This window comes from Drosophila mauritiana, unplaced genomic scaffold (assembly GCF_004382145.1).
Source record: "Drosophila mauritiana strain mau12 unplaced genomic scaffold, ASM438214v1 Y_27, whole genome shotgun sequence".
Classification (NCBI taxonomy): domain Eukaryota; kingdom Metazoa; phylum Arthropoda; class Insecta; order Diptera; family Drosophilidae; genus Drosophila; species Drosophila mauritiana.
Genome location: NW_022881573.1, coordinates 54,193 through 80,235, shown reverse-complemented (window position 1 = coordinate 80,235; position 26,043 = coordinate 54,193). Strand labels below are relative to the sequence as shown.

Sequence of the window (26,043 nt, the reverse complement as noted above, 5' to 3'; positions counted from 1 at the left end):
GTAGGTACAATTATTTGAATTTTAAAGTTTAACATTGCATGGGGTGAGTTTGTGGCTTGGACATAGTTAGTATTAATGTAGTATTTTTGTTAGTTTAGATTTCAACAGTAACATGGACTGGTTTAAAAATTTGCATGGTTTGTTTACATTTAACAATTGGATTATTTTACAATAGATTTTGCAATTTTGACTAACATTGTTGTTTGATTTAGTTCTTTTCAGGTACCCCCGCCAGAAGGACGGGAGCGCCGAGTCGTTTGAATCCTCAGGAGTCATCACGGGTAAGGGCATGTAGTGTGTTCGCTGTGATTTGTTGTGGCCGCTGGAAGAGCGCCGCTTGCAACATGCTCGTCCCGGCCGGTGTTGCAAGCAATTGCATGAGTTTTTAAGAAGCTAGATCCCGCGCAGCCGTCATTGAAATGTCTTGGAGCTGCTGGCAACATGGTGGTGGAATCGAAGGTTGCACGGAGCCACTGCGTCGGGGTTGGCAGCTAGGAGCCTCTATATCAGGAATTGTTGCCGAGGACCGCCGCAACGAGAGAGGTCATGGTATTTCAGGATGTTCCGGGTCCGGAATTGTTGCCGAGGACCGTCGCAACGATTGGGGCCATGGAAATGGATGTAAAGTTAAATTTTAGGTAAGCATTACATTTGTTAATTGGTTTTGTGGTTTCACTAGATTTTTTTTGTATTTTTCAGGTGCCTAGGCTGGACGATATTTGGAGGTAAGTATTATGTTTGCATTTGTTTATTTATATAAATATATATTATAATATTATAATAAATGCAACTTATTATTGTTTTTCAGATATGTTTTTCAGGTAGGCTATTCTGAAGGTGGGTATTATGTTTGTTTTAAATTGCATTAAATTTTTGTTTTTTGTTATCAGGTACATTTGTAGCAGCTAATATTAAGGCCGTCGTAGCTGGGATGCCGTGGTTTTGGGTTCTTCAAGTTTGCGATTAATCTTGAGGTAAGTATTATGTTTGTTGTTATAATTGCATTAATATTTGTTTTTGTTTTCAGATACATTTGTAGCAGCTAATATTAAGGCCGTCGTAGCTGGGATGCTGTGGTTTTGAGTTCTTCAAGTTGGCAATTAGATAAGTATTAAGTTTACACATATATTTCCCAGAATAGCTTGTGATTCTCTCTTTCAGTATTTGAAGTCTTGGAAGAAGGATATATGCGTGTTTTCAGCAGGATGGAGTGGAGATATTGGTATCAGTTGCTTTGCGTGTCCGGTTTGCTGTTTTCTATGTGTTCTTGGTTAGTTTTGTATCACATTCTTATTCATATTCCTTTTATTACAGGTTAGTGGAAAATCCGTTGAAAGTATTCATTTTGAGGACAAATTTTGTAGCCTTTTGGTGTGGAGTCGGCTCAGCGCCAGTGATCCATATTAAGGCAGTGGCACCAGGTAGTGGAGATGGCATCGTAGTTTTGTCAGATTTTGTGCTTATTAACGCGAAAGTTCGCGATTTTGTTTTGCGTTTGAAGGGCCCGTCTCCTCTTGTCTGTTGCGTTGGATGTGGGTCAGTAATTGGCTGCGGTCAGTGAGGTAAGTGCTTTATTTGGTTTTGTTTTATTTATTTGTGTTTGGTTTGTTGTTAATAAATTGTTTGTTTTTTTTTTTTTTTGGTTTTAGTATCAAATTACTGTTGGCTCTCGTCAGGCTGGAAGTTTGTAAGAGCAGCAAAGTATCCTGATCGACGCGGAGGCAGGTTAAATGGCCCGTATTTTGCGGTGCAGCGATGTGTCAAGATTGCAGCGGTGTTGAAGGATTATTCAAAGGACTGTGCGGCAAGAAAATTCAGGTAGGTGACGTTGTGCATATATTGCTGCAGCGAGTTGCCTTATATTCATCATGTTTTTGCCGCACTAATCCTTTTCGTATCCATCCTCCGGTTCCTCTCTTATGTCAAGGATTTGATTTTATTCGCATCGCATTGTCAGGGTCAGCTGGAGTGCATTGTCGTTGGCTTTTTAATCCGGATGCGTGGTGAGGTGAGGGTATTATTTAGGTTTTTGTGCCATCCGTCTAATTGGTTTGTTTTTCCTTAGGATTTTACGTTTAGCATGAAGGAGGGATGCTAACTATGGAGAAGAAGATATGTATCACTGTTGTCAAGAGAGAAGCAGGTCGACGTGCGTCTTTCCGTCTGTCACAGTTTGTAGTTTGTATATTAATTAATTAGGAATTAATTAATATACATGTATTTTTGGTTTTAATTGCTTTTATTAATTTGTGAATACTATTTAGTTTGGTCTGCTTCGGGTTCGTAGTCTGGGATTACTATTTTGATTACAGTGGTGGGTGTCCGAGCATTAATTCAAGAATTTCGTCTCTGGTCCTCAGTCCTTTTCTGAATAATATCCCTTTTCTCCTTTCGGCTTTTTCCTTTTCCACTCTCTTTTCCTCAGCTATAGATTGCCCTATTTCCAATTCTTGGTCAGCTATCCGGAAGAGGGTTGGAAGGGTCTGTCTGTATTTGGTTCTCATTTTGGCGACTATTTCAGCTTCCAATACGATAGATTCTGTCATTTAGGCAGGATTAAAGGACCCACTTAGGTCAGCCATTAGGAATCAAATGCCAGAGACAATCGAGAAAGCATACGAGTACGGACAGATTGAATTAAACTTCTCTAGAAGCCTGAAGAAAGACCAAGAAAACCGATGACGCGACAGCCCAATTTACAGGAACCACCCATACGCGAAAGGACAACCAACCAATAGTGACTACAACAGTCTCTACAAACCACGACAACAGAACAACAGAATAATGGCAACAACGCTCGTCACGTACCACGGTATGATAACAGCAACAATATCAATAATAGCCGCTTTATACAGAGACAACAAAATTTTAACAACAATCCCATCAAAATAATTCCCATAAAGTAATAATGGTCGACAAGATAGAGAAACTCTGGGCAGGAACCCATTCGACAATAGGCGCTCCCCTATGTAACATCAACGATGATGCAAATTTTCTACTAGAACCCTCGGGAAGCCAGAAGCCGACTACATAAGCAAGATGACTCACGGATCTTCCTTGCTATATGTTTTCTAATCACCATACTCCATGGTGTCAAACCAGCACATCAAAAAACTAACCTCCAATATCAATATCCACACTGTAATCAGTACATTTAAAATTCTGGAATATACAGATAAAATAAATTTGAAACAATTCAAAAAAATTCCGAATTTTAGGTTCTGTTTATTTAATTTATATATTCTTTTTATTAAATTTTATTTATCAGTCTTGTGTAAGCTCTCAGCCTGAAGTCACCCACGTACGTATCAAATTCTAAGCAACGAAAAATAAATACAAAAAAATCAAAATTACAAGAATAAAGAGATCGTTATCTGTTGACACCGTTATGTCACCTAAAGCAGTCAGAAAGAAGTTGAAAAAACAAGACACTGGGCAGCAGTCCTATGTCAATGCAAACTATTATTCTCCGCTTCAAACTCAGTTGAGCAAAGAAGAAGATGAAAACACTGATAAGAACGATATTGACTGTGAACAAATCATCACCAAAAACAAAGTTTACATTCCTCCAATAACTGTGCTTAAATGCTCAGTGGAGCAACTGCATAACTTTTGCAAATCAATTAATTGCTCCAAATACTTTATTAAAAAAATGTCTATTGGATTTAAACTTTTCTGTATGGACATAAAAAACTATGAATCCGCGTGTGCTTCATTAAAGGGGAAATTCGAATTCTTCTCCTACGCTGATAAAAATGTTAAACCCTACAAGGTGCTACTTTTTCGACTTGATGAAATGGACCCTAGTTCTCTAAAAACTGATATCATTGGTTTAGGTCTACAATGCCTCGATGTTAAGCGCGTAAAGCGAACGCGACCCAATAAGTCAGTTGTAATCTCTTATGTAATCTATTTCACAAAAAAATCAGTTTCGCTTAATGAGCTCAGAAAATCATACTATGTCATAAATTATGTTAAAGTAAAATGGGAATATCAAAGGAGAAATAGCAACCAAATCAACCAATGCTACAATTGTCAGATGTTTGGACATGGATCAAGCCAATGCGCAGTCAAATCATACTGTTCAATCTGTGCAGGAAACCACAAAACTACTGAATGCCCGGAAGGAGCTGCTGTCAAATGTGCCACTTGTAATGGCCCGCACAAATCTAACGACCACGGCTGCCCTAGCAGGTTAAGTTATGTTAATGTAAGATCTCAATTCCAGTCAAATCGAGTAAGACCAAAGGCTAACTTTATTTCTAAGCCTCCGCAGCTGGACTATACTAAAAATTTTCCAAACACTTTTTAACATAATGTTAAACAATCTTTCAATATTAACTTGGAACGTTAAGGCGTTAAGAACAAAAAAGATGAGCTTTTTGATTTTCTTAAAAGAAAAAACACAGATATTTGTTTATTAACCGAAACTTGGCTAAATAGTTCAATTTCAATCAAACACAATAATTACTATTGCTACAGGTATGACAAATATTGTAGAAGAGGGGGAGGGGTAGCTATAGTCATTAAAAAATCTATCCGCCATACCTTGCTACCCCTTCCCAACACTAAAACTATAGAATCAATTGGCATACATTTTATTAATAATAATGGAATAAGTACTCCAATCTATTGCTGTTATTTCCCCGGAGGGATAGCAGATTCTGCAAATAAGCAAATATTTTCAAATGATATTCGACTATTGTGTACACATTCGACTTTAATTGCAGGCATAGACTTTGGGGTTGTAACCGAGCCAACGCTTGGGGTTCAATACTAAATGAGTTTTTAATGGTTTAATGGCTTGTCAGTCCATTTTCCTGACCAACACTCCTATTTGCCAGCGAGTAGTAGAAGTCAATCCTCTACACTTGATATTTTTATAACAAATAGCTTCCAATCATTAAACTATACTATAGCAGTCAATGATCTGGGCTCAGATCACCTCCCAGTCCAAACTTCTCTTCAATCAAACTTCACCAGAATCAAAAAATATTTTTTTGATATTACAAACGCAAATTGGATTGTTTTTGGTAGAGTTATCAACCAATTAATTCCAGAATGCGAATCCATTTCCATTCAAACACAAGCTGACATAGACAGGTTAATAACACATTTCAACTCAGTCATCCTTACAGCAAAGAACGCTCCATTCCGAAAAAAGAAATTCGATTTGCCCAAAAAGCTATTCCACTCAACATATTATCACTAATTATGCGGAGAAATCGACACCGTCGAAATTGGCTAAGGTACAGAAACAGAGCTGATCTGGTTCTAGTTAGATGGCCCAGCCAACTTATCAATTGCAAGTTATCCAAACTTAGAAATGAGCATTGGAATAACCTTTTATCCTCGCTCGAAAAAAATTCTTCCTCCTTTTGGAAACTATCAAAAGTTATAAAGAAGAAAAATATCAGCATTCCAATTTTAAGACAAAACCAACAAAATTTTGCAACAGCTAAACAAAAAGCCGAACTATTGGCATCAATATTCGCCTTGAATCATTGCCATTCAAACAATCTAAGTGATCCTATAACAATATCTGAGGTCACTAACTTTATGACATCATTTGACTCGTCGTCTGTAAATGAGGAGTTGTACTTGTCGGACTATCAAGAAATTTATTCGGTCCTTAATAGCCTTAAATTAAGAAAATCTCCTGGTCTTGACAACATTGACAACATGTGTTTGAAAGCTCTCCCTAAAAAAGGGGTAAAGTATTTAACCTTGATTATTAATGGTTGCCTTCGCTTAGGTTATTTTCCACAGAAATGGAAACACTCCAAGGTTATCCCCATTTTAAAAACGAACAAGCCCCCAGAGTGTCCCACATCTTATAGACCCATAAGTCTGCTCTCTTCGGTTAGTAAAGTTCTTGAGAAAGTTATCAAAAAAAGGATTTTCGACTTTACTGAAAGCAATGATATACTTCCTTCCCAGCAGTTTGGTTTTCGTCCTGAACACAATACTGCACACCCTCTTTATAGAATTAAAAAAATTGTTAAGTCGAACTTTAGTAGATCCAAATCCACAGGCATGGTCTTACTAGATATTAAAGAGGCCTTCGATTCTGTTAGGCATGAAGGTCTTGTTTACAAATTGAATCTTTTACATTTTTCGCCTAAAATTATTAAAATAATAAGAAGTTTCCTTAGTAACCGCTCCTTTGCTGTATATATATGTGATTATCAATCTCGAATATATAACTTAAGTGCAGGCTGTCCGCAAGGATCTTGTCTTTCCCCACTTTTGTACAATATAATCACCTCTGATTTCCCTGCCTTAAATGGATGTACTGCATCAATTTTTGCAGATGATACTGCAATTCTTTGCACTAGAACCCTTGCAAGAAATATTACAAATTCTCTTCAAGTAGCTTTTAATACCCTTGTGGCATATTTCAATAAATGGAAAATTCTTGTAAATTCAGAAAAAACTCAAGCTATATTTTATACAAGAAAACGGAAAAATATTTATATCCCAACGAACAGTATATTTCTCAACCAAGTGGACATAAATTGGGAAAACAATGTCCGATATTTAGGAGTCATATTAGATAAAAAGCTTAATTTTTCAGATCACATTCAACATATTATAAAGAAAACAAATATATTAGTTCGCATTTTATACCCTTTTATAAATAGAAATTCTCGACTAAGCATAGAAAATAAAATGTACTTATTTAGATCTATTTTTCAGTCAAAAATTTTATACGGGGCACCGGTTTGGGCCGATGTTGCTAATGTTCATATTTATAAAATCCAGGTGGCACAAAACAAAATATTAAAAATGATATTTAATCTTCCGTGGCATTACTCTACTGTGGAGTTGCACAACTTAGCTGGGATTGAACTGGCCTCAGAGAGATTGGACAAATTACTCACCAACTTTGTAAATAGAAACATTAATTCTAATTATTTACACCTTAAAAATGTTTAATATTATTGTAAGTTATAAATCTAGTTTTTAAGATAGTTTGAAATTATTAGTTTTAAGTTTATATATTAATGATTCTTTATGGGGGTTTTTTGTACTAAAATTTTCCCCTCATTATAATCAATGATTAATCCCAATTTATCTTCTGTATAAAACATATTTCTAAGTAGAAAAGGTTGAAAAAGGCCTGTACTCTTAATGCTCATGTATCATAATCAATAATTTTCTGGACGCTCCGACTGTACCGGCTCGCCCCATTAGGCATACCACTCCGCAGGAAGTCATGATGCAGCTGAAGGCGCTACACATCAAGAAAACCCCTGGTTACGATAGCATCGACAACCGTGCTGCGAAGTCTCTGCCACGCAAAGGAGTCCTAGCCTTAGTAAAAATTTTTAATGCCATGCTAAGGCTAGGGCACTTTCCAAGGCAATGGAAGCGAGCACGTATCATCATGATACCTAAAGCCGGAAAGCCGCCAACGCAGATCGATGCATATCGCCCAATCAGCCTGCTATCAACATTCTCTAAGATTTTTGAGAGAATACTCTTAGCCCGCCTGATGGAACTGCCGTAAGTAGTGAACCACATACCTCCACACCAATTTGGTTTCAGGAAGTCCCACGGCTGCCCTGAACAAATACATCGACTGGTTTACCAGGTGACGCATGGCTTCGAGCACAAACTCTACACGGTCGGCGTCTTTCTAGACGTGAAGCAAGCGTTTGACAAGGTGTGGCATGAGGGCCTTCTATACAAGATGAAAGCTCTCCTTCCTGCTCCCTACTATGCCATCCTGAGATCGTTCATCTCTAATCGGACGTTCGACGTTGCAGTGCGTGATGCTCGATCCAGCCTGGAGGAGATTCATGCAGGAGTTCCACAGGGAAGTGTTCTTGGGCCCTTCCTATACACCCTGTACACTGCTGACATGCCATCTCCCGCAAACAACGCCGAAGTCCCCCCGGCTCAGCTGCTCCTGGCCACTTACGCCGATGACACTGCCATGCAGTCATCCTTCACTGCAAACTGCCTCCAAGGCAGTCCAGGAACGGCTGCACGCAATCGAAAAATGGACTGCCAAATGGAATGTGGCCATTAACTCCTCAAAGTCAGCCTGTGTAACTTTTTCCCTGCGACCCGGAACCTGCACAGATCTGACCTTCAATGGAAGCCCTATCACCAATGCTAGATCGCACTGCTACCTAGGAGTTCATCTAGATCGGAGACTGACCTGGGGGGCCCACATCACGTCGGTCAAATCTAAGTCACTGGCGAAGCTAAAAAAGCTCGACTGGCTCTTCCACTCCAGCAAACTTCAAATGAGCTCTAAGGCTCTTTTAATCAAAGCCATTCTCGCTCCAACGTGGAGTTATGCCATCCAGGTGTGGGGAACTGCCGCCAAATCCCAGCTTAATAGGCTCCGTGTGGTCCAGTCGAGAGCTGCACGTCACGCATCTGGGCTCCCCTGGTACGTGACGAACATACCATAGTCATCGAAAGAGATCTGAAAGTTACCCTTCTTGGGGATCAGATTAATTTCCACAGCAGCCGTTATGCCGACAGGCTTATGGCCCACCCGAACCGACTAGCAACTATCCTAGCTGATCCCATCTCCCTCCGAAGACTGAAGAGGGTACACCCCAGCGATCTCCTTAACCGGAGGATAACATAACATATTACATTTTCTTTTGTACTTTATAATTAAGATACCACTTGGTCTCATTTATCTTTATCACACATTAGGTTAAGTTCAGAGGAATTACTGAACGATTCCTTTTGAAACCATAATAAATAGAATTAGAGACAAAAAAAAAAAAAAAAAAAAAATCATAATCACTCACACTTGTGTAATATTGCAAATTTTTATAAATAAAGTGTTCCATATATATATATATATATATATATATATATTTCAGCTTCCTTGTTGTTTGTATAATCATGTATGAAGCTGTAGGTGGGTTCCGCAGGTGGTTTTGGTCGGTGTTGTTGAAGAGGCAGGAAATATTTTGATAATTGCTTGACGTATCTGCTTCTGCTTAGTTCCAGTCTGATAGGCTTGTAGGCGTTGATTAGGAGGTCATATATTAGAGGGTTTTCATGGTCAGTAAGGGAGATGGCGTAGCGTTGGCTTGCTTTGTCAAAAATTTCATCGAATGATTTAATGTTGTAATTTGTCCTTATGGTTGCTTGTCTCGTATATCTGCTAGCGTTAATGATTCGTCTGATATATTTGTTTTCCATTGTTTGAATTTTCTTAGCTTGTGTGTCCGATACCAGCGAGCCCCATATTGCTATGGCGTAATGACAGATGGGGGAGATAATTTGTTTCCAGAAGAGAATCTTTGCGTTTTTAGGTAGGTGGCTATTTTTTCCTATTAGCCATTCTAGTTTTTTGTACGCAGCTATAGTCTTTCCTTTTAGCAGCGTCATGTGTGCTCCAACGGTCAGTTTTCTATCTAGCATAAGTCCGAGGTAGCGTTGCTTGTTTAATTTGGCGGCTCTTTGTCCATTGATTGTTGGAGGAGTGTATGCATTAGTTTCTTCTCTTTTTAGGGAGAAGAGAATGTGTCCGGTTGTTTTTTTGCGTTAATTGCTATGTCCCATTTTTTTGACCATCTACAGAAAACGTTAAGATAATTTTGATTTAGGTTGATCGCAAAGTTGGAATATTTGGACCGGCTAAGAATTATGGTATCGTCTGCATATGTAGCTAAGATATTTTTTGTTTGGTTGTATTCAGGGAACGATATGTTACGCTTGTAGTCTTTTACGATTGGGTAGGGCATATCAGATGAGTATATTGAGTAGAGGACCGGACCCATTATGCTGCCCTGGGGAACTCCTGCTCTAATTTTTCCTATCCTAGACGTCGTTTCACCGTCGATCCTGACAGAGAAGGTTCTATTAGATAAATAGTTTTCGAGTAGGTCAAATAGGTATCTGGGGATGAGTCTGGATAATTTATATAGTAGGCCATCGTGCCTTACTCTGTCAAAGGCTTCCGTAATGTCAAGGAAAGTGACAGAACAGACATCTTTCTCTTAAAAGGCTTTTAGGATAAATTGGCTAGCTGATTTTCCGTTCCGTGGTCCTTTCTGAAACCGAATTGGTGAGATGGGATTGCTTTGGCAAAAGATTCAATGTCGTACAGTCGTTTCAGTAGTATTCTTTCGAGTAGTTTAGAAAGACACGAGAGTAAGCTAATTGGTCGGTATGAGTTTAGAGCAAATGGTGATTTCCCTGGTTTGGGAAATGCTTTCGTACTTCCATTTGTTTGGGAAATGTCCAGTTTTCAGGATGTTGTTATAAATAAGTATTAGGTATATTCTGGCTTTTAGTTAGTATTTTTTTTGTAGGCTTTGATTATAGACAGAGACATGCCCTGGTAACATTATCATCTTGCATGTTTTGTTTACATTTATAAATTTTAGTGATTTTACAAAAAACATTGAAATTTAGAACTAACATTGTACAATTTATTTCTTTTCGGGTACCCCCGCCAGAAGGACGGAAGCATCGAGTCGCTGGAGGCCTCAAGAGTCATTGGACGTGAGTATTAGTTGTGTTCTGGCAGGGAATTTGCTGCGGACGCTGGCTGCGCGCCACTTGCAACAAGTATGTCCGGAAAGCGTTGCAGGTAGTTTATTGGTGGTAAGTTTATCCAGCGCCGCTGTCATTTGGTGGTTTTCTTTTCCACCCTCAGTGGTAGATGTTTGCAATTATTTATTTAGCTTGTTAAATTGCAGGTCAGCTTCGCCGGTCGTCGAAAAGAGGAAGCCTGAAGAAAGGTCTCGCACAGCGGTCGTCGCGTTGTTTTGGAGCTGCTGCCATTATTGTGGTGGGATCTGTCTCGTTTTGGCAGAGGAGTCGTCAGTGAAGGTTGCGGCTCGGTCGTTCATCGAGACTAGCTAGGTGCGCCGCGTCTTGTGGCCATTTCGCCACGTGAAATCTGGAACGTGATTAGTTGCCGAGGGCCGTCGCAACGATTGGGGCCATGGAAATGGATGTAAAATTAGAGATTGGGTGAGTATTACATTTGTTATTTGATTTTATGATTGTGTAATTTTGTGTTTTTTCAGGTACATATGGTGGGAGGTAAGTATTATATTTATAATTTATTTGTTTTTATAATTATTGCATTAATTTTTGTTTTTATTTTTGAGGTACATTAGGTGGGAGGAAATCTGGTGGTGAGTATTATAATTGTTTTTATGATTGCATTAATATTTTGTTTTTTAGGTACGTTTTGTAACTAATTAGGAGACCCTTTTTTTAACTTTGCTGGTGGAGGTACGAAGACAGAATGAATTCTGTTCCCATCCACAATTTATTTTGCCTTTGATAACAATATATGCAATATGTAGGTACAATAATTTGAATTTTAGAGTTTAACATTGCATGAGGTGAGTTTGAGGCTTGGACATAGTTAGTTAGTATTAATATGTAGTTAGTATTTTTGTAGGCTTAGATTACAGACAGTGTCATGGACTGGTAACATTATCGTCTTGCATGTTTTGTTAACATTTTTAAAATGAAATTATTTTACAATAAAATAAAAAATATGCACACATATCGGTTAATCACTGTACTGTATATTCATAACATACAAGCACATTGTAGCACTGCGTTACAGTGTGTACATATTCGGTCAAGCCCAAGTGTATGCTTAATAAAAAGCACCCACGTGCATATATATAGTGACATATCCATAAGTCCCTAAGACTTAGGCACACGCCTACACAGCACACCCAAATACACCCTACTCTACTCCGGATGTACCTAATGGATTCCAGATAAGAATAATGTGATCCTCAAGATTGGGTTGAGTGGAAAATTCCCAACTCCAAATAAGTCACCCACTGGTAGACTAAACATCCGTCCCGTAATTTAAACTTTCCTTGCCTAAGCCCTCACCCAATCGTCATGTCCCCACGTTCAAAGCTCGGACTCGCAATCACGAAAACAAAAGTATTAGATTTCAATAAACAAAACTATAAGAATCTAAAAGCACTTGTATCCAAGAGCGAATGCACTTGAATCCAAGAGAAATCCAAACACTACTAAAGTCAGCAACTCCAAAGCTCTTTCTCTTCACTTGATCAGATCCCTTAAGTCCAAAGTCCATATCAGAAAAGCTCGGAACCTTCCCTGCTCCTAAAAATTGATCAAATAAAGAATATTATTACAAGAGACATCCGCGGTTGATATTCGAATGAAGCGGTAAATGGACGACCATACGGTACTTGTGATAAAGACGAAAACAAGTTACGTTTACTGGTCAAAGGAAAAGTACTAGCTCAGCTCGGAGTCTGCTACTACTACTACTACTACTACTACAGTATAAAGAAAATCAAATAATTTAACTTTGCTGGTGGAGGTACTGAGACAGAATGAATTCTGTTCCGCATCCACAAATTTATTTTACCTTTGATTACAATTTATGCAATATGTAGGTACAATTATTTGAATTTAGAGTTTAACATTGCATGGGGTGAGTTTGGGGCTTGGACATAGTTAGTATTTAATTTGTAGTTAGTATTTTTTTTTTTGTAGGCATCTAAGACAGAGACATGGACTGGTAACATTATCGTCTTGCATGTTTTGTTAACATTTTTAAAATGAAATTATTTTACAATAAAATAAAAAATATGCACACATATCGGTTAATCACTGTACTGTATATTCATAACATACAAGCACATTGTAGCATTGCGTTACAATGTGTACATATACGGTCAAGCCCAAGTGTATGCTTAATAAAAAGCACCCACGTGCATATATATAGTGACATATCCATAAGTCCCTAAGACTTAGGCACACGCCTACACAGCACACCCAAATACACCCTACACTACTCCGGATGTACCTAATGGATTCCAGATAAGAATAATGTGATCCTCAAGATTGGGTTGAGTGGAAAATTCCCAACTCCAAATAAGTCACCCACTGGTAGACTAAACATCCGTCCCGTAATTTAAACTTTCCTTGCCTAAGCCCTCACCCAATCGTCATGTCCCCACGTTCAAAGCTCGGACTCGCAATCACGAAAACAAAAGTATTAGATTTCAATAAACAAAACTATAAGAATCTAAAAGCACTTGTATCCAAGAGCGAATGCACTTGAATCCAAGAGAAATCCAAACACTATTAAAGTCAGCAACTCCAAAGCTCTTTCTCTTCACTTGATCAGATCCCTTAAGTCCAAAGTCCATATCAGAAAAGCTCGGAACCTTCCCTGCTCCTAAAAATTGATCAAATAAAGAATATTATTACAAGAGACATCCGCGGTTGATATTCGAATGAAGCGGTAAATGGACGACCATACGGTACTTGTGATAAAGACGAAAACAAGTTACGTTTACTGGTCAAAGGAAAAGTACTAGCTCAGCTCGGAGTCTGCTACTACTACTACTACTACTACAGTATAAAGAAAATCAAATAATTTAACTTTGCTGGTGGAGGTACTGAGACAGAATGAATTCTGTTCCGCATCCACAAATTTATTTTACCTTTGATTACAATTTATGCAATATGTAGGTACAATTATTTGAATTTAGAGTTTAACATTGCATGGGGTGAGTTTGGGGCTTGGACATAGTTAGTATTTAATTTGTAGTTAGTATTTTTTTTTTTTGTAGGCATCTAAGACAGAGACATGGACTGGTAACATTATCGTCTTGCATGTTTTGTTAACATTTTTAAAATGAAATTATTTTACAATAAAATAAAAAATATGCACACATATCGGTTAATCACTGTACTGTATATTCATAACATACAAGCACATTGTAGCATTGCGTTACAATGTGTACATATACGGTCAAGCCCAAGTGTATGCTTAATAAAAAGCACCCACGTGCATATATATAGTGACATATCCATAAGTCCCTAAGACTTAGGCACACGCCTACACAGCACACCCAAATACACCCTACACTACTCCGGATGTACCTAATGGATTCCAGATAAGAATAATGTGATCCTCAAGATTGGGTTGAGTGGAAAATTCCCAACTCCAAATAAGTCACCCACTGGTAGACTAAACATCCGTCCCGTAATTTAAACTTTCCTTGCCTAAGCCCTCACCCAATCGTCATGTCCCCACGTTCAAAGCTCGGACTCGCAATCACGAAAACAAAAGTATTAGATTTCAATAAACAAAACTATAAGAATCTAAAAGCACTTGTATCCAAGAGCGAATGCACTTGAATCCAAGAGAAATCCAAACACTATTAAAGTCAGCAACTCCAAAGCTCTTTCTCTTCACTTGATCAGATCCCTTAAGTCCAAAGTCCATATCAGAAAAGCTCGGAACCTTCCCTGCTCCTAAAAATTGATCAAATAAAGAATATTATTACAAGAGACATCCGCGGTTGATATTCGAATGAAGCGGTAAATGGACGACCATACGGTACTTGTGATAAAGACGAAAACAAGTTACGTTTACTGGTCAAAGGAAAAGTACTAGCTCAGCTCGGAGTCTGCTACTACTACTACTACAGTATAAAGAAAATCAAATAATTTAACTTTGCTGGTGGAGGTACTGAGACAGAATGAATTCTGTTCCGCATCCACATATTTATTTTACCTTTGATTACAATTTATGCAATATGTAGGTACAATTATTTGAATTTCGAGTTTAACATTGCATGGGGTGAGTTTGGGGCTTGGACATAGTTAGTATTTAATGTGTAGTTAGTATTTTTTTTTTTGTAGGCATCTAAGACAGAGACATGGACTGGTAACATTATCGTCTTGCATGTTTTGTTAACATTTTTAAAATGAAATTATTTTACAATTAAATAAAAAATATGCACACATATCGGTTAATCACTGTACTGTATATTCATAACATACAAGCACATTGTAGCACTGCGTTACAATGTGTACATATACGGTCAATCCCAAGTGTATGCTTAATAAAAAGCACCCACGTGCATATATATAGTGACATATCCATAAGTCCCTAAGACTTAGGCACACGCCTACACAGCACACCCAAATACACCCTACACTACTCCGGATGTACCTAATGGATTCCAGATAAGAATAATGTGATCCTCAAGATTGGGTTGAGTGGAAAATTCCCAACTCCAAATAAGTCACCCACTGGTAGACTAAACATCCGTCCCGTAATTTAAACTTTCCTTGCCTAAGCCCTCACCCAATCGTCATGTCCCCACGTTCAAAGCTCGGACTCGCAATCACGAAAACAAAAGTATTAGATTTCAATAAACAAAACTATAAGAATCTAAAAGCACTTGTATCCAAGAGCGAATGCACTTGAATCCAAGAGAAATCCAAACACTATTAAAGTCAGCAACTCCAAAGCTCTTTCTCTTCACTTGATCAGATCCCTTAAGTCCAAAGTCCATATCAGAAAAGCTCGGAACCTTCCCTGCTCCTAAAAATTGATCAAATAAAGAATATTATTACAAGAGACATCCGCGGTTGATATTCGAATGAAGCGGTAAATGGACGACCATACGGTACTTGTGATAAAGACGAAAACAAGTTACGTTTACTGGTCAAAGGAAAAGTACTAGCTCAGCTCGGAGTCTGCTACTACTACTACAGTATAAAGAAAATCAAATAATTTAACTTTGCTGGTGGAGGTACTGAGACAGAATGAATTCTGTTCCGCATCCACAAATTTATTTTGCCTTTGATTACAATTTATGCAATATGTAGGTACAATTATTTGAATTTAGAGTTTAACATTGCATGGGGTGAGTTTGGGGCTTGGACATAGTTAGTATTTAATGTGTAGTTAGTATTTTTTTTTGTAGGCATCTAAGACAGAGACATGGACTGGTAACATTATCGTCTTGCATGTTTTGTTTACATTTTTAAAATAAAATTATTTTACATCAAAATTTCAGACTAACATTGTTTATTTTAATTCTTTTCAGGTACCCCCGCCGGAAGGACGGAAGCACCAAGTCGCTAGGAGGAGGTGTTTGTTGTATGTTGACTGTGGTCTGTTGCGGCCTCTTGGAGTGGGCCACTTGCAACAAGTATGTCCGGCCGGCGTTGCAGGTTATTTGTTCTCGGTTTCAGCATCCCTCGCCGCCGTCATTTGGTGAAGATCGGTTGTATCGTCGGTGGCAGTTTTATGCAATTGTTTGATGATATTGGTTATATTGCAGATACAATTTGCCGTTCGTCAGGAAGAGGAGTTGCGAAGATTTGTCCCACGCAGCTGTTATTGCATTTTTATAGAGCTGGTGGCATTATGGTGGTGGAGTTCGTCTCGTGGCAGAGAAGTCGTCAGTGAGGATTGTAGCTCGGTCTATCACCGAGAGAAGCCAGGTGCGCCGCGTCTTGTGGCCATAGCGTCAGGATTGGCAGCTTGGGGCCGCCGGTTCGAGATTTTTTGCAGAGGCCGCCAAAACGATATAGGCATGGAAATGGATGTAAAAGTAGTATTTGGTAATTTTTGTTGTTTCAGGTACATTGAGTGGAATTTAATTTAAGGTAAGTATTATACTTGTGTATATTAGTTTATATAGTTGCGTTTATTATTGTTTTACAGGTACAGGTTACAGTTTACAGGTGAGTATTGTGTTTGCTTTTATAATTGCGTTGATTTTTTGCTTTTCAGGTACGTTTTGGGAGAGATAATTTGGAGGACCTTTGTTATTGTGCTATTGCTGGGATGCCGCGGTTTTAGAGTCATCAAGTTGGCAATTAGATAAGTATTATATTTTAAATATATATTTCCCAGCTTGTGTTCCCTTGTTTCAATAGTTGTAGTCTTGGAAGCTGGATCTGCGTGCTTGTCATCAGCAGGATGGAGCGCCTATTAGCATCTGCTACTTTGTCTGTCCGGTTTGTTATTGTCTATATGCTCTTGATTAATTTTTGTATCAAATTCTTATTTATTTTCCTTTAATTGCAGGTTAGCGGAGAATTCGTTGAAGATACGATACTGAGGTGAAATATTCGTTTTAAGGGCAAATTTTGCAGCTAATTAATGTGTCATCAGCGCCGCGCTAATTATCCTTATTAATCAGTGGCGTCAGGAGAAGGAGACGGCATCATAAAATTGTCAACTTTTTGTGTTTAAAATTGAAAAAGTTGGCGATTTCGTTTTATTTTTGCGGAGCTCGCCTCCTCTTGTCGGTTGCGTTAGATGTGGATCAGCAGTTGGCTGTGCTCAAGGAGGTAAGTGCATTATTTGATTGTTTTGTTTAATTTGTTAATGGTTAATTGTTTTGTTTTTAGGTTTTAGCGTCAACTAATGTAGGCGCTCTTCGATCTGGGAAATTATGAGAGTAGCAGGAAGGATAGATTTTGCAGCTCCGCGCTAGGTGCCCTGATCGAAGCGTAGGCAGCTTATATGGCCCGTCTATTGCAGCGCAGCACTGCAAGTAGATTGCATCGGTGATAAGGGATACTATCAGTTTTTTTTTTTTTTAACTTTGTAGGTGGAGGTACGGAGACAGAATGAATTCTGTTCCGCATACACAAATTATTTTGCCTTTGATTACAATGTGTGTAATATGTAGGTACAATTATTTGAATTTAGAGTTTAACATTGCATGGGGTGAGTTTGGGGCTTGGACATAGTTAGTATTAATGTAGTATTTTTGTTAGTTTAGATTTCAACAGTAACATGGACTGGTAACATTAAAAATTTGCATGGTTTGTTTACATTTAACAATTGTATTATTTTACAATAGATTTTGCAATTTTGACTAACATTGTTGTTTGATTTAGTTCTTTTCAGGTACCCCCGCCAGAAGGACGGGAGCGCCGAGTCGTTGGAATCCTCAGGAGTCATCACGGGTAAGCGCATGTAGTGTGTTCGCTGTGATTTGTTGTGGCCGCTGGAAGAGCGCCGCTTGCAACATGCTTGTCCCGGCCGGTGTTGCAAGCAATTGCATGAGTTTTGAAGAAGCTAGATCCCGCGCAGCCGTCATTGAAATGTCTTGGAGCTGCTGGCAACATGGTGGTGTAATCGAAGGTTGCACGGAGCGCCGCGTCTTGTGGCCACTGCGTCGGGATTGGCAGCCAGGAGCCTCTAGATCAGGAATTGTTGCCGAGGACCGCCGCAACGAGAGAGGTCATGGTATTTCAGGATGTTCCGGGTCCGGAATTGTTGCTTAGGACCGTCGCAACGATTGGGGCCATGGAAATGGATGTAAAGTTAAATTTTAGGTAAGCATTACATTTGTTAATTGTTTTTGTGGTTTCACTAGATTTTTTTTGTATTTTTCAGGTGCCTAGGCTGGACGATATTTGGAGGTAAGTATTATGTTTGCATTTGTTTATTTATATAAATATATATTATAATATTATAATAAATGCAACTTATTATTGTTTTTCAGATATGTTTTTCAGGTAGGCTATTCTGAAGGTGGGTATTATGTTTGTTTTAAATTGCATTAAATTTTTGTTTTTTGTTATCAGGTACATTTGTAGCAGCTAATATTAAGGCCGTCGTAGCTGGGATGCCGTGGTTTTGGGTTCTTCAAGTTTGCGATTAATCTTGAGGTAAGTATTATGTTTGTTGTTATAATTGCATTAATATTTGTTTTTGTTTTCAGATACATTTGTAGCAGCTAATATTAAGGCCGTCGTAGCTGGGATGCCGTGGTTTTGAGTTCTTCAAGTTGACAATTAGATAAGTATTAAGTTTACACATATATTTCCCTGGAAGGAAGTTTGTAAGAGCAGCAAAGTATCCTGATCGACGCGGAGGCAGCTTAGATGGCCCGTATTTTGCGGTGCAGCGATGTGTGAAGATTGCAGCGGTGTTGAAGGATTATTCAAAGGACTGTGCGGCAAGAAAATTCAGGTAGGTGACGTTGTGCATATATTGCTGCAGCGAGTTGCCTTATATTCATCATGTTTTTGCCGCACTAATCCTTTTCGTACCCATCCTCCGGTTCCTCTCTTATGTCAAGGATTTGATTTTATTCGCATCGCATCGTCAGGGTCAGCTGGAGTGCATTGTCGTTGGCTTTTTAATCCGGATGCGTTGAGGTGAGGGTATTATTTAGGTTTTTGTGCCATCCGTCTAATTGGTTTGTTTTTCCTTAGGATTTTACGTTTAGCATGAAGGAGGGATGCTAACTATGGAGAAGAAGATATGTATCACTGTTGTCAAGAGAGAAGCAGGTCGACGTGCGTCTTTCCGTCTGTCACAGTTTGTAGTTTGTATATTAATTAATTAGGAATTAATTAATATACATGTATTTTTGGTTTTAATTGCTTTTATTAATTTGTGAATACTATTTAGTTTGGTCTGCTTCGGGTTCGTAGTCTGGGATTACTATTTTGATTACAGTGGTGGGTGTCCGATCATTAATTCAAGAATTTCGTCTCTGGTCCTCAGTCCTTTTCTGAATAATATCCCTTTTCTCCTTTCGGCTTTTTCCTTTTCCACTCTCTTTTCCTCAGCTATAGATTGTCCTATTTCTAATTCTTGTTCAGCTATCCGGAAGAGGGTTGGAAGGGTCTGTCTGTATTTGGTTCTCATTTTGGCGACTATTTCAGCTTCCAATACGATAGGTTCTGTCATTTAGGCAGGATTTAAGGACCCACTTAGGTCAGCCATTAGGAATCAAATGCCAGAGACAATCGAGAAAGCATACGAGTACGGACAGATTGAATTAAACTTCTCTAGAAGCCTGAAGAAAGACCAAGAAAACCGATGACGCGACAGCCCAATTTACAGGAACCACCCATACGCGAAAGGACAACCAACCAATAGTGACTACAACAGTCTCTACATACCACGACAACAGAACAACAGAATAATGGCAACAACGCTCGTCACGTACCACGGTATGATAACAGCAACAATATCAATAATAGCCGCTTTATACAGAGACAACAAAATTTTAACAACAATCCCATCAAAATAATTCCCATAAAGTAATAATGGTCGACAAGATAGAGAAACTCTGGGCAGGAACCCATTCGACAATAGGCGCTCCCCTATGTAACATCAACGATGATGCAAATTTTTTTTGCTATATGTTTTCTAATCACCATACTCCATGGTGTAAAACCAGCACATCAAAAAACTAACCTCCAATATCAATATCCACACTGTAATCAGTACATTCAAAATTCTGGAATATACAGATAAAATAAATTTCAAACAATTCAAAAAAATTCCGAATTTTAGGTTCTGTTTATTTAATTTATATATTCTTTTTATTAAATTTTATTTATCAGTCTTGTGTAAGCTCTCAGCCTGAAGGCACCCACGTACGCATCAAATTCTAAGCAACGAAAAATAAAAATAAAGACAAAGCAAAACAAAACAAAAAAATCAAAATTACAAGAATAAAGAGATCGTTATCTGTTGACACCGTTATGTCACCTAAAGCAGACAGAAAGAAGTTGAAAAAACAAGACACTGGGAAGCAGTCCTATGTCAATGCAAACTATTATTCTCCGCTTCAAACTCAGTTGAGCAAAGAAGAAGATGAAAACACTGATAAGAACGATATTGACTGTGAACAAATCATCACCAAAAACAAAGTTTACATTCCTCCAATAACTGTGCTTAAATGTTCAGTGGAGCAACTGCATAACTTTTGCAAATCAATTAATTGCTCCAAATACTTTATTAAAAAATGTCTATTGGAATTATTGGACTATGAATCCGCGTGTGCTTCATTAAAGGGGAAATTCGAATTCTTCTCCTACGCTGATAAAAATGTTAAACCCTACAAGGTGCTACTTTTTCGACTTGATGAAATGGACCCTAGTTCTCTAAAAACTGATATCATTGGTTTAGGCCTGCAATGCCTCGATGTTAAGCGCGTAAAGCGAACGCGAACTCAGTTGTAATCTTTTATGTGATCTATTTCACAAAAAAATCAGTTTCGCTTAATGAGCTCAGAAAATCATACTCCGTCATAAATTATGTTAAAGTAAAATGGAGCAAGAGCGAATGCACTTGAATCCAAGAGAAATCCAAACACTATTAAAGTCAGCAACTCCAAAGCTCTTTCTCTTCACTTGATCAGATCCCTTAAGTCCAAAGTCCATATCAGAAAAGCTCGGAACCTTCCCTGCTCCTAAAAATTGATCAAATAAAGAATATTATTACAAGAGACATCCGCGGTTGATATTCGAATGAAGCGGTAAATGGACGACCATACGGTACTTGTGATAAAGACGAAAACAAGTTACCGTTTACTGGTCAAAGGAAAAGTACTAGCTCAGCTCGGAGTCTGCTACTACTACTACTACTACAGTATAAAGAAAATCAAATAATTTAACTTTGCTGGTGGAGGTACTGAGACAGAATGAATTCTGTTCCGCATCCACATATTTATTTTGCCTTTGATTACAATTTATGCAATATGTAGGTACAATTATTTGAATTTAGAGTTTAACATTGCATGGGGTGAGTTTGGGGCTTGGACATAGTTAGTATTTAATGTCTAGTTAGTATTTTTTTTTTTTTGTAGGCATCTAAGACAGAGACATGGACTGGTAACATTATCGTCTTGCATGTTTTGTTTACATTTTTAAAATAAAATTATTTTACATCAAAATTTCAGACTAACATTGTTTATTTTAATTCTTTTCAGGTACCCCCGCCGGAAGGACGGAAGCACCAAGTCGCTAGGAGGAGGTGTTTGTTGTATGTTGACTGTGGTCTGTTGCGGCCTCTTGGAGTGGGCCACTTGCAACAAGTATGTCCGGCCGGCGTTGCAGGTTATTTGTTCTCGGTTTCAGCATACCTCGCCGCCGTCATTTGGTGAAGATCGGTTGTATCGTCGGTGGCAGTTTTATGCAATTGTTTGATGATATTGGTTATATTGCAGATACAATTTGCCGTTCGTCAGGAAGAGGAGTTGCGAAGAGTTGTCCCACGCAGCTGTTATTGCATTTTTATAGAGCTGGTGGCATTATGGTGGTGGAGTTCGTCTCGTGGCAGAGAAGTCATCAGTGAGGATTGTAGCTCGGTCTATCACCGAGAGAAGCCAGGTGCGCCGCGTCTTGTGGCCATAGCGTCAGGATTGGCAGCTTGGGGCCGCCGGTTCGAGATTTTTTAGAGTCATCAAGTTGGCAATTAGATAAGTATTATATTTTAAATATATATTTCCCAGCTTGTGTTCCCTTGTTTCAATAGTTGTAGTCTTGGAAGCTGGATCTGCGTGCTTGTCATCAGCAGGATGGAGCGCCTATTAGCATCTGCTACTTTGTCTGTCCGGTTTGTTATTGTCTATATGCTCTTGATTAATTTTTGTATCAAATTCTTATTTATTTTCCTTTAATTGCAGGTTAGCGGAGAATTCGTTGAAGATACGATACTGAGGTGAAATATTCGTTTTAAGGGCAAATTTTGCAGCTAATTAATGTGGCATCAGCGCCGAGCTAATTATCCTTATTAATCAGTGGCGTCAGGAGAAGGAGACGGCATCATAAAATTGTCAACTTTTTGTGTTTAAAATTGAAAAAGTTGGCGATTTCGTTTTATTTTTGCGGAGCTCGCCTCCTCTTGTCGGTTGCGTTAGATGTGGATCAGCAGTTGGCTGTGCTCAAGGAGGTAAGTGCATTATTTGATTGTTTTGTTTAATTTGTTAATGGTTAATTGTTTTGTTTTTAGGTTTTAGCGTCAACTAATGTAGGCGCTCTTCGATCTGGGAAATTATGAGAGTAGCAGGAAGGATAGATTTTGCAGCTCCGCGCTAGGTGCCCTGATCGAAGCGTAGGCAGCTTATATGGCCCGTCTATTGCAGCGCAGCACTGCAAGTAGATTGCATCGGTGATAAGGGATACTATCAGTTTTTTTTTTTTTAACTTTGTAGGTGGAGGTACGGAGACAGAATGAATTCTGTTCCGCATACACAAATTATTTTGCCTTTGATTACAATGTGTGTAATATGTAGGTACAATTATTTGAATTTAGAGTTTAACATTGCATGGGGTGAGTTTGGGGCTTGGACATAGTTAGTATTAATGTAGTATTTTTGTTAGTTTAGATTTCAACAGTAACATGGACTGGTAACATTAAAAATTTGCATGGTTTGTTTACATTTAACAATTGTATTATTTTACAATAGATTTTGCAATTTTGACTAACATTGTTGTTTGATTTAGTTCTTTTCAGGTACCCCCGCCAGAAGGACGGGAGCGCCGAGTCGTTGGAATCCTCAGGAGTCATCACGGGTAAGCGCATGTAGTGTGTTCGCTGTGATTTGTTGTGGCCGCTGGAAGAGCGCCGCTTGCAACATGCTTGTCCCGGCCGGTGTTGCAAGCAATTGCATGAGTTTTGAAGAAGCTAGATCCCGCGCAGCCGTCATTGAAATGTCTTGGAGCTGCTGGCAACATGGTGGTGTAATCGAAGGTTGCACGGAGCGCCGCGTCTTGTGGCCACTGCGTCGGGATTGGCAGCCAGGAGCCTCTAGATCAGGAATTGTTGCCGAGGACCGCCGCAACGAGAGAGGTCATGGTATTTCAGGATGTTCCGGGTCCGGAATTGTTGCTTAGGACCGTCGCAACGATTGGGGCCATGGAAATGGATGTAAAGTTAAATTTTAGGTAAGCATTACATTTGTTAATTGTTTTTGTGGTTTCACTAGATTTTTTTTGTATTTTTCAGGTGCCTAGGCTGGACGATATTTGGAGGTAAGTATTATGTTTGCATTTGTTTATTTATATAAATATATATTATAATATTATAATAAATGCAACTTATTATTGTTTTTCAGATATGTTTTTCAGGTAGGCTATTCTGAAGGTGGGTATTATGTTTGTTTTAAATTGCATTAAATTTTTGTTTTTTGTTATCAGGTACATTTGTAGCAGCTAATATTAAGGCCGTCGTAGCTGGGATGCCGTGGTTTTGGGTTCTTCAAGTTTGCGATTAATCTTGAGGTAAGTATTATGTTTGTTGTTATAATTGCATTAATATTTGTTTTTGTTTTCAGATACATTTGTAGCAGCTAATATTAAGGCCGTCGTAGCTGGGATGCCGTGGTTTTGAGTTCTTCAAGTTGACAATTAGATAAGTATTAAGTTTACACATATATTTCCCTGGAAGGAAGTTTGTAAGAGCAGCAAAGTATCCTGATCGACGCGGAGGCAGCTTAGATGGCCCGTATTTTGCGGTGCAGCGATGTGTGAAGATTGCAGCGGTGTTGAAGGATTATTCAAAGGACTGTGCGGCAAGAAAATTCAGGTAGGTGACGTTGTGCATATATTGCTGCAGCGAGTTGCCTTATATTCATCATGTTTTTGCCGCACTAATCCTTTTCGTACCCATCCTCCGGTTCCTCTCTTATGTCAAGGATTTGATTTTATTCGCATCGCATCGTCAGGGTCAGCTGGAGTGCATTGTCGTTGGCTTTTTAATCCGGATGCGTTGAGGTGAGGGTATTATTTAGGTTTTTGTGCCATCCGTCTAATTGGTTTGTTTTTCCTTAGGATTTTACGTTTAGCATGAAGGAGGGATGCTAACTATGGAGAAGAAGATATGTATCACTGTTGTCAAGAGAGAAGCAGGTCGACGTGCGTCTTTCCGTCTGTCACAGTTTGTAGTTTGTATATTAATTAATTAGGAATTAATTAATATACATGTATTTTTGGTTTTAATTGCTTTTATTAATTTGTGAATACTATTTAGTTTGGTCTGCTTCGGGTTCGTAGTCTGGGATTACTATTTTGATTACAGTGGTGGGTGTCCGATCATTAATTCAAGAATTTCGTCTCTGGTCCTCAGTCCTTTTCTGAATAATATCCCTTTTCTCCTTTCGGCTTTTTCCTTTTCCACTCTCTTTTCCTCAGCTATAGATTGTCCTATTTCTAATTCTTGTTCAGCTATCCGGAAGAGGGTTGGAAGGGTCTGTCTGTATTTGGTTCTCATTTTGGCGACTATTTCAGCTTCCAATACGATAGGTTCTGTCATTTAGGCAGGATTTAAGGACCCACTTAGGTCAGCCATTAGGAATCAAATGCCAGAGACAATCGAGAAAGCATACGAGTACGGACAGATTGAATTAAACTTCTCTAGAAGCCTGAAGAAAGACCAAGAAAACCGATGACGCGACAGCCCAATTTACAGGAACCACCCATACGCGAAAGGACAACCAACCAATAGTGACTACAACAGTCTCTACATACCACGACAACAGAACAACAGAATAATGGCAACAACGCTCGTCACGTACCACGGTATGATAACAGCAACAATATCAATAATAGCCGCTTTATACAGAGACAACAAAATTTTAACAACAATCCCATCAAAATAATTCCCATAAAGTAATAATGGTCGACAAGATAGAGAAACTCTGGGCAGGAACCCATTCGACAATAGGCGCTCCCCTATGTAACATCAACGATGATGCAAATTTTTTTTGCTATATGTTTTCTAATCACCATACTCCATGGTGTCAAACCAGCACATCAAAAAACTAACCTCCAATATCAATATCCACACTGTAATCAGTACATTCAAAATTCTGGAATATACAGATAAAATAAATTTCAAACAATTCAAAAAAATTCCGAATTTTAGGTTCTGTTTATTTAATTTATATATTCTTTTTATTAAATTTTATTTATCAGTCTTGTGTAAGCTCTCAGCCTGAAGGCACCCACGTACGCTGTAGTATATACGAACATAATAACAATAATAATAATAATATTAATAATAATTATAATATGAATCATAATAATAAGTCGACTAATAAGTAAACTTAGGACCACCCTAATTCCTTAGGACCACCCTAGTAGATCTTTACGTACACCCTAATCCTAAATATGCGAATTCAGCATGTACGCCTTTAGGGGTCGCACTCGACTCCCATTGGTTATCGAGTATGGACTTCATACATACATATTGCAGAATTTGCTAGTGTCAGCACTTGGCTGTCACAAGAGATCTGCCTGTAGACCACACTAAGATCAGTCATAAGTCAGGAATAGATCTGGATTGTACACTTGCTGAATAAAAACCAAATAAAGATAAAATGACCGATTGCGTTTTGAAACTTAATTAACTACATCAGAAGTATTGGAATTTTAATTAACTACATGGCGACCGTGACAAAGGATCGTTATAAGTTGTAGCAGAAGCTAAAGGAAACCGCTTGTGATAATTTTCAACTTCCATCAACAAGCACT

The 26,043-nt window shown here is 38.5% G+C and overlaps 3 long non-coding RNA genes across 5 annotated transcripts; all 3 read left to right on the top strand.

Annotated features, from left to right (window-relative positions):
• The first annotated feature begins 18,057 nt into the window (after positions 1-18,057).
• LOC117150069 lies at positions 18,058-19,155 on the top strand. 2 transcript variants are annotated; one of them, XR_004460654.1, is made up of 7 exons: positions 18,058-18,102; positions 18,164-18,189; positions 18,273-18,301; positions 18,355-18,438; positions 18,492-18,742; positions 18,852-18,930; positions 18,988-19,155. It is a non-coding gene; the product is annotated as an uncharacterized LOC117150069 (long non-coding RNA). The 2 variants fall into 2 exon arrangements; XR_004460655.1 differs by lacking the exon at positions 18,058-18,102 and having other exon boundaries at positions 18,173-18,189; positions 18,273-18,285.
• Positions 19,156-21,516: 2,361 nt separating this feature from the next.
• On the top strand, positions 21,517-22,683 carry LOC117150066. The gene is made up of 3 exons (XR_004460653.1): positions 21,517-22,126; positions 22,197-22,462; positions 22,523-22,683. It is a non-coding gene; the product is annotated as an uncharacterized LOC117150066 (long non-coding RNA).
• Positions 22,684-23,022: 339 nt separating this feature from the next.
• On the top strand, positions 23,023-24,510 carry LOC117150065. 2 transcript variants are annotated; one of them, XR_004460651.1, is made up of 7 exons: positions 23,023-23,457; positions 23,519-23,544; positions 23,628-23,656; positions 23,710-23,793; positions 23,847-24,097; positions 24,207-24,285; positions 24,343-24,510. It is a non-coding gene; the product is annotated as an uncharacterized LOC117150065 (long non-coding RNA). The 2 variants fall into 2 exon arrangements; XR_004460652.1 differs by lacking the exon at positions 23,023-23,457 and having other exon boundaries at positions 23,528-23,544; positions 23,628-23,640.
• Positions 24,511-26,043: the final 1,533 nt, after the last annotated feature.